Source organism: Typopeltis vanoorti, chromosome 11 (assembly GCF_054136105.1).
Source record: "Typopeltis vanoorti isolate ZY-2024b chromosome 11, IOZ_Tvanoo_1.0, whole genome shotgun sequence".
NCBI classification, from domain to species: Eukaryota; Metazoa; Arthropoda; class Arachnida; order Uropygi; family Thelyphonidae; genus Typopeltis; species Typopeltis vanoorti.
Window position 1 is genome coordinate 112,317,694 of NC_143559.1, and position 9,759 is coordinate 112,327,452.

A 9,759-nucleotide genomic window follows, 5' to 3' on the forward strand; every position below is an offset into this window, starting at 1 on the left:
ACCTCACTAAAATGGTTATATTTAATGTTTCTTATGTGTTCTTTCTTATGTATAGGGATTGTAGGTCCTGTTTCACCAATGTATGGTAAGTTATAGGTGCAGCGGATGCAAGAGACTCCAAGATGTGCCAATGGGAGGAGAAGATCCTTAGAGGAGTTGAATATGGCTTTAAGTTTGGTAGGTGGCATTGAGGTTATATTGGTGTAGGATTCTGTTGATTTTTTCTGATAACCCGTTAATGTATGGGATGGCTACGGTTTTACTGTAATCTAGATTCTTTTTTTGTTGATGTTTTATGGATTATTTTATTGATAGTATTTTTGTTATAGCCATTATTTATGAATGTGTCTCAGATGATTTTTAGTTCCTGTTTCAGGGCTTGCTGGTTAGATCAAATTGTTATAGCTCTGTTTTTAAGGGTGTTAATGACTCCATATTTTTGTGATGGGTGGTGGTATGAATTAGCATGTAGGTATTGGCCCCATGTGTCGGTTTTTGGTAGACTGCGACGGATAGACTGCCTGAAGGAAGACATGTGACTAGTGTGTCTAAGAACGGGAGCGAGTCCTAATTTTTAATTTCGATGGCAAATTGTATGCATTCATGTGTTTAGCATTTGGAATGTGTTTAGCATTTGGCGCCCATGCAGTCAGATCGCGAACACATCGTCAACGTATCTAAGCCATACTGTGGGTTTTAGCATGGTGGAATCAAGAGCCTTTTGCTCATGAGTTACCATGTAGAAGTTAGCAATTGTGGTGGAATAGTGGTGAGCCCAAGGCTGAACATAAATTAAAAAAATCTTTTTAGAACAGCACCTCTGCTTAACCATCTAACAGCTGAGTAGTAGATAACATCCTCATACTCCAATTCTATTTCTATCAAGAATTCTTGAAATTGGTGGTGTTTCAGACCATTGCGTCAGATGTAATTTACAGTTGATATCACAATGTCCATAATGTCTTTCATTGACGATAAAATTTTGCTACAAAGTGCTTCCTGATGAATGATGAAATGGAACTCCATTGGATTATCATAACCTAAATTCTGTAATTTCGCACAAATTCGACCTACTGAACTGGTTTTGGAGCCACAAATATTTCTTCCACCATCAGTTGTCACACTATATAATTTTTTTCCAGCCCAATTCTAAAGAATCAATAGTTTCTTTTACCTTTATGAATAAGTCATTGTGGGTTGTAGTACCTTTTAAACCACACAAACTGGCCGATTCTTCATGAACATCAAAGTCACTATTGATGTCCTGAATAAATATCATTAACTGTGCAGTGTCTGTTACTTCAGTACTTTCATCCATTGCCTGAGCGTAACACTCAAATAATTTTGCTTTAAATTTAAGCTGCTCAAATAAATTGATACTGATTTCTTCTACTCGCCTTGTACAAGTCCTGGCAGATAACTAATATTTTGAAATAACTTCTTCTTTTCTGGGCATATTTGCTCATTTTCAGCTAATAAACATCGTTTAATTAATTCTGAATCTGTATAACACCTTCCTTCTTTCGCAACAAGTTCCTCTATGACACGTACAAATAATCGATTCATTATGAATACTTTGCTTCTTAAATATGTTTTGCTGAGCAGTCAAAGAAGTTTGTAATTTATTAATTTGATTTTTTCCAAGTTCACGGTTTGAATCCGTGTATTAGCTTTCATGTTCATTCTCGTAACGACGTCTGATATTATATTCTTTCATAACAGCAACACTTTTATGACAAGTAAGACAAAGGGGCTTACCCCCATTTTCAATAAAGTACTTGCTGTTCCATTCATCAATAAACCTTCTTCCTTCCGCTGCAATTTTATGTGTTCTTGAACCCATTTTTGAAATTATTTTTAACAAATATACATCCTCTGAAAATAATAGTTGATGTTATTGAATTATTAAATTATATTAAAAGATTGATCAAGGAATGCGATTGCAAAAAGTGCCCCAAAATCTTGGTTGTCGTTGGATGAAGTCACCTATGTTATCACCACTCCTGATGACACACGCCAAGTTGCACGCCGATATCACAAAGTATAGGTATAAAATTGTTTTTAATTTATTATTCATATTATAAAAGGTATTATTTAAATAATTTAACATACAGGCCACATGCCATGTAAGTATGGCCAACCTTTTATGGGCCACCAAAAATGCACGTTTGGGCCGCATGCGACCTGCGGGTCGCCAACCCCTGATCTACACCATTTGAAACAAGGTAGTGTTTAACTGCTCTTGGCTCTGAATTGTTGCTTTGTTTTAAAAAAGCAAGTAACTGTTATTCGTTTTTGTTTTTGTGATTTCAGATATTTTTTAAAACTTTGGCATATGTTAGAAAAGATGGTCAGAATCTAGAGAACCAACAAAAGATTAAGGAAATATCTTTCTTAACTCAGGTATTACCAGAGAAGACCAAGAAGGGATCAGTTTATCCTGATCCAAAAAATATTGGCACTGTGTCAGAGACTTTAAACCTATGAACAGTAGATGCAGTTAGTAAGATTAAAAAGCATAAGCTGCTAAATGTATCTATAATACAAATATGGGTATCAACAACTTCATAAAATGATCAAAAAGGTTAATTTGTTTCATGACCAATCAATAACCTAATCTGGTCATACAACTGCTAACTTAGCTTCACAAAATGATTTTGCTATAACCAAAACATTTCTTCCACATAAAAGAACACAAAAATGGACCTGGATTGTCACAGATGGAAGAATGCAGAATCAGACTGATGACATACTCATAAAAACTAAGGTTTTTATTAGTATGTAATCATTTCAAAGAACAGTTCTACAAAAACTAAAAGAACTAAAACTACTATGGTCAAATAACAAACAATTACAACCAAATTACTTCTTACCAAAAATGGACCTGGATTGTCACAAAAATGTTTAATTCAGCACTCTTGTATTGAGATAAAACTTCTTAAAAGAAGCTGAAAAGGAGTTGCTGACATTTGAAATGTGGTGCCATCAACGTCTCCTAAAAATACCAACACTGATCATATAATAAATTTCAGAAGTGAAGCAAAAAATCAGTTCCTTTGCTGGTTCAAGAGATAATGAAGATAACATCATAACAAAGATTTGGAGGAAACAACTCACCTGGCTTGGCCATATCAGCAGATCTAATAGTCTTCCAGTGCAAGCTCTTGAAGGACTTATTCCAGAAATCAAAAAAAAAAAAAAAAAAAAAGAGAAGACCTAGAAAAACTGGATAGGCAACAACATAAAAAAATCGAACAGCGCTTCATTATTTACAGAGCAGAAAGCTAAGTGTCAATCAAGAAATGGCTGGAGGATTGTAAAGAATCTTTCATGACACACGCAATTTACAGACAAAAAATACTAGTTGTGGTAGTGGTGGAGGTGGGCGGTAGATGGCGTTGATGGAGATGATTCATAGTAGAGGTTCGGTGTAGTGGTTGAGACAGTTGTAGGTGTCCTCCTGCGTTGAGTCTTCAGACTCCTTGGAGGTGTCATGAATAATAATAATAATAATTTTGCACTGTTCTTTCCAGGTTTTGTGGTTGCCGTGGAGAAAAAAAAAAGTGAAACATGTAAGCATTTGTCTAATAAATTAAATCACATTGTTCAGTGAAGATGAATCACAAACAATGTAATCGTTCGTCTCAGATGTTGACTACATAAATAGAAAAATTCAAAATGATTATATGCATTTCATTCAGGTAGTCAGAACAGTGTGTTATGATCTAATACTCTGCTTTTTTATACGTAAAAATATTCCAAATGATTAATATCATCATTCAATAATTATCAGCTACAATGGAATTAACTACAAATTCAAACTATGTACAACCAATAAAATTATTAAGACTAAAATCATATTAGATGGTTTATATGGAGGGGAGAGGAATCAGCAAATGTTAACAAACAGGTGTTATGAGGTAAGCATAATCATATGAAACTACACTGATTCAGACAGGATTGTTTGAGACAAAATAACTGCATTAAAAATAACTAATGTGATTTATTTGAAAAAATGTTAGTCAGAAAAACAAACAAACAACAACAACAAAAAAAAAAAGTGATTTGAATTGATAAAACATAATCTATCTAAAATATTCAAATCAGGCAGGATATAATCAACAACAGCTTTTAATTGTGCTAACTGCAGAAATTAAATTGCCACAGTGAAAATATGCAATGTACAGTAGCAAACAATTTTCTTATTTCTGCATCTTAAAACCATACTTTTATAATGGATTGTATTAAGTTATCCTTTGTATCACAATTTAATTTTCGAAGTCTCTTTTTCACTGCTGCCCATAAATTTTCTATCAATGTCAGGAGAGTTACCTGTCCACAGAAGTAATTGAATGTTGTGATTTTCGAGGAACTCTTTCACTTTTTTTTGAAGTGTGGCATGGAGTAAGATCCTGTTGGAAGATGAGTTCTTCATCCTTCTGAATCTGTGGGGCCACTCTTTTCTTCAATAGTTTTATATATTGGTCACTTTTTCATCATACCATCGACAGGCACAAGTGATCCTGGACCATTATGTGTAAAACAACCCTGGAACATCTTTTTAGTTCAGTGTTTAGGAGCTTGTTGAAAGTGGGAGGGAAAAGCCTTTCGCAGCTGCTGATTTGCAAACATAGGGTACTCACTCTCCTTGGACAAAGAAATGACTCTCTCATCTAAGAATATGAGTTCTATGAGTTCTTTGTCTTTCTGGATATGTGGGACCACTGTTTTTTTCCAATATTTTTAGGTATTGGTCACTTTTCATCTTACTGTCAACAGTCACAAGTTATCCTGTACCATCATATGTTAAACAACCCTAGAACATCTTTTTAGCTGAATGTTCAGGAGCTTGTTGAAAGTGGGTGGGAGAAGTCTTCTAAGCCACTGATTTGCAAACATAGAGTACTCGCTCTCCTTGGACAAAGAAATAGCTCTCATCTAAGAATATGACATTCTTCCACTTCTCAGCAGTCAATCCTTTGTACACTTTTGCCCACTAGAGCCTCTTTTTCTTCATAGCCTTTGTCAACAGTTGTTTCTTCTTTGGTCTGTGAACAGTCCTCTCTGCTTCCAGCAATCTTTGATGAACTGTCATGTCAGAAACATCAATCCTACTAGCTGCCAAGTCTCTATTTAAGTCTGCAGCAGACAATCTTGGATTCATTTTGCCTTTCCTAATTAGTAAACAATCTTGAGTAAGTGTAGTTTTCCTTTTTGCCCACATTTTCCTTTTCTGTAAGGAGAAAAGGTACCTGTGTCCCTAAACCTCTTTAAAATCGCATTAACAGTACACAAACCAATACCACACTCATTGGCAATTTGCCTTCGAGCCATGGATTTGTGTGGAGAAAGAGTACATATTTCTGAACACTTTCTTGGAAATGAACCCATTTTATAGCTACACAAAATGAATAAAACACTACAAATGGCAACTTGTTTACACTATTAAAAACACACAACACTATTAATAAACATCATGGAGACAGTTAAAACATTAAGCACTCAACCAAAATAATAAACTAAAACCAAAACCGAAAATAGTAAACAGAAACAAAATTATTGTGAAATGAAACAAAAACCAAACCAAAACCAAAAACCTGACGCAAATTCAGCTTGTTCGGATTAATTTATTTTATTCGCTACTGTATATAAAGATAACTTTAAAATTAACAATTAAAGCAACCATCATCATCATCATCATCAAATTCCTGCCATGTACCCTCAAGGGGTGTACAGGATATGACAGTACTACATGAAAAAATTACATCATTACTAACTTCCTATCTACAATTTTCCTCCAAATCAGTCTGTTACTTGTCAAGACTCCAACATTATCAGATCTTATATTTCTATCGTCTAAGGCACTTTGTACCGTATCAATCCACCTATATCTTGGTCTTCCTCTGGGTCGTTTTCCTGCCAACCTGGCAGAGAACACTTGTTTTGCTAATCTTTCCTCTCCCATTCTATTTAAGTGACCTTACCATCTGAGATTAGCTCTGCTAACGCATTCCTGGATGCTGACAATGTCAAGTTCTTTCCTAATATCCTCATTTTTAATATGATATTGCCATTGATGCCATCTGTTCATGCCTCTAATCTTTCTCAGGACTCTCATATCTGCGGTCTCTAGTCTTTGGTCAAGTGTTTTACTTCTGACCCAGCTCTCAGATCCATAAGTTAAAATTGGTTTGAACACAGTCTTGTATACAGCTAATTTAGTGTTCCGACTAATTTCTCTCTTATTCCATAAGAATTTATTCAATTGACTTCCCACCATACCAGCTTTGCTGATTCTGTTCTCTATTTCTATATTTAGTTTACCATCTTCAGTAAAAATTGTGCCTAAGTAGCTGAAATGTTTTACTTGTTCCACAGGTTCTCCATTCACAACACAGTTGACATTTTCAATGATTCTGCCTATTTTCATTGTTTTTGTCTTTTTATTGCTGACCTTCATACCATATCTATTACAACAGCTATTCAATTTAGTCAGAGAATCTTGCAGACTTCTAGCGGATTTATTTAGAAGTATAACATCATCCGCATAAAGCAAAGAGCTGACATTAACATCTCCAATTTTGATATCAGGTTTAATACCACATTCCTTCATAATGTGATCCATATAGATAATGAATAACAGAGGGGATAATGTACATCCTTGTCTCACACCAGATTTAACATTAAACCATCTTCCTGTACTTCCTTCAATTCTAACTGCTGACTCACAACTCAAATAAAGACTAAGTATTGCTTGATATAATGGCCCATTGACACCATATAACTGCAGCGTATTGAATAGCTTCTCTCTTGGCACCTTGTCATATGCCTTTTCCAAATCGACAAAACTTAAATACAGATCTTTGTTATATTCCCATGCTTTCTCGATTATTTGTCGTAAAGTGAAGATCTGATCCTGACAGCCTCTATTTGGCCTGAATCCAGCTTGTTCTTCACCAAGCTTTTCTTCCACAATTCTTCTCAACCGTTTCTCAAGTATACTTGCATAGATCTTGCCAGGAACACTCAGTAGGGAAATACCTCTGTAATTCTCACATTCAGTTTTATTTCCCTTTTTATATATGGGTACTATGAGAGCTCTACTCCAATCATCGGGAATTCGTCCCTCTGTCCAGGCTTTCTGAACTATGCAGTGCAGCCACTGTAAGACTCTTATACCACCATACTTCAGCATTTCTGGTCGAATATCATCTACTCCTGCTGCCTTTCCACATTTCAAGCCTTTGATGGCTTTTTCTACTTCAAGTATGGATATGTATTCCTGACTGCATGCCTGGTCAGTGTTTTTTATCACTGTGCTGTCATCACTGCTTGTTTCATTTAGCAGTTTTTCAAAGTAATTACTCCATACTTCAAGGATATCTTTTTCTCCTGTTTTCATTTCACCTTTATCATCTCTAATTCCTTTTACAGCACTCTTCCCTCCATTCCTAAGCTTCTTCAACAACCTCCAGAATATTTTGCCACCTTCTTGATATTTATTTTCTATATTCTTGCCAAAGTCCTCCCATGACTTTTGTTTAGCAAGTTTTACACACTGTTTAGCTTTCTTACATTTGTCTCTGTATTCTGTAAGAGTAAAAGCTGACTTATTTGCCAGGAACTTTTGATATGCTTTCTTCTTTTCCTTCACTGCCTCTTTAACTTCCTGTGTCCACCAGGGAGTTCTGATTTTTTTATCTTTGCACACAACCTCACCACATGCCTCTCTGGCAGAATCAATCAATGTTTCCTTCAGAGTTTGCCACTGAATCTCCAAGGTTTGATTCCTGTTCTCAAACTCTTTCATTTTCTTTTCAATAATATTTCTGTATTTTAGTCTACAGTTTACATCTGAGAGCTGCTCAACTTTTATTCGCTTTAAAACTTTCTTACATGTTATTCTTTTCAATATGAAATTCAATTTTATCCTGCTCAAGACTAAATAGTGATCACTTCCAATTTCAAATCCTCTGTACACTCTGGTGGCCTGCACCAGGGAGAAAACATCACTATCAACAGTAACATAGTCAATGAGACTTTTCTTATTCCTAGCTTCTTCTCTCCATGTGAATTTGTGCACGTTTTTATGTTGGAACATGGTGTTAGTAATAACCAGTCCATGTCCTGAGCAGAAATCCAACAGATATTTGCCATTATTATTAGCTTTGCTCTTTTCTCCAAATTTTCCCAAAATATTTTTGTATGTCTCACAATCATTTCCTACTCTACTATTTAGATCCCCAACAAGGACCAACTTTTCCTTTTTCATTGTGTCAGTTGCTTTTTCTAAAGCCTCAAAAAATTCCTCCACTTCTACCTTAGTAGAACCTTCTGTGGGGGCACAAATAAGTCTCATTGTCCAGTTCCCCATTCTCATATTTGCCCACATTACTCTACTTGAGACTGACTGCCATTCAAGAAGATTAGCCTCGTATTTTGTGTTGAATACTATGGCTACTCCTTCTTTTCCTTCATTGTTATTGCCTAAATATAACATTTTGTATTTATTGCTCAGAAAGATCTCACCAGTTTTGGTCTTTTTTGTTTCAGTCACCCCTATTATGTCGATCTGGTACTTATCTAATTCCTCAGCTAGCTCCATTTCTTTGCCATTCAGGCTTCTTACGTTGATAGTACCGATCTTTAACTCTGGTGATGTTGAGTTGGGGTTTGTTTTCAGATTTGTTCCAGTAGCTGACTTTTCGCTGTTCGCCCTGGTTCCCTGGCGAAAACAACGGGGACCTTGTTTAACCGGGCGACGCCCCAGCCGGCATGAAATTTTGTCATGTTGTACCATCATTTTTTATTTTGGTTTAACCAATAAGAATACAATTTGGTCGGCTAAATCCCAAATTGCCAGCCCATCCTCGTTCGTTCAGTATCAAAGCAGATACCCAACAGGGTGCACCACGAGAAGGTGAGGATTGGACATTAGGTCAGAAGCCCTGGTCGGTTCTCCGCATTCCTTTAAAGGCTATGTGGAGGTCTCCTCTCAGTTATACAGCTTTGACCCTTAAGCACCCTAAAGATAACTTTAAAATTAACAATTAAAGCAACCATAAAACAATTATATTTTTAGTTTACCTCTATTAAACAATAATTTCTACAATCAAACAGGAATTTCTCATGCTCTTACATAGCTTTTGGCTTTCCATTGGCTTCTGTTCTTCGGTTTGATGTTTATAAAATTTGCTTACAGTAAGCCATAAGCGTGACTGCCATTTCATAACAGCTGGAAACACTAAAACATAAAAGTTATCTTGAATTCTATTCATGTTTATTATATTTATGAATTAAATTTAGAAAAAAAACCATCAAACAATTTAAGTTAGTTAGGCTATGAAACTAGTATAATATATTTATTAATTTTGTGCCTCCAATAAGCAGGATCTTTCCAACTAGTTTATAGGATGAAAAATCCAAGTTTCTGAGTAGAAAAAAAAACCTTGCCAATTCTGTATTCCATATAAAGGTTTATTGCATCCTAGATAGGATTTGAACTTAGGTCTTTCCACCCAAAGGGCAAGTATTGCTTATTATGTGGCAAGTGTATAAAATGTCTCATGTGTTGTTTGTAAGCCTGATTGACTAAGTAGATAGAATATCCACTAGATAGAATTTCACTGCTTGACGTGAAACCACTATCCCGTTTATTAGATGTTTAAAGTGGCTTGTTAAAGTTCCATATTTAGCCACTTTTGAGAAGGATTTCAAGATTAACTAACCCTTTGTCCACTACACTGTTGTATATCAACA

General features: G+C 35.4%; 1 protein-coding gene across 3 annotated transcripts in view; it reads right to left on the reverse strand.

The window, feature by feature from the left end:
* The window catches only part of LOC150101948 (uncharacterized), a 66,400-nt gene extending 57,147 nt beyond the window's left edge, over window positions 1-9,253 (reverse strand). For all 3 annotated transcript variants that reach the window (XR_016549070.1, XR_016549069.1, XM_090400871.1), the window contains exon 1: window positions 9,140-9,253. The gene's annotated coding sequence lies outside the window, so the exon portion shown is untranslated. The remainder of the gene's footprint in view (window positions 1-9,139) is intronic.
* Between the last annotated feature and the right edge of the window lie 506 nt (window positions 9,254-9,759).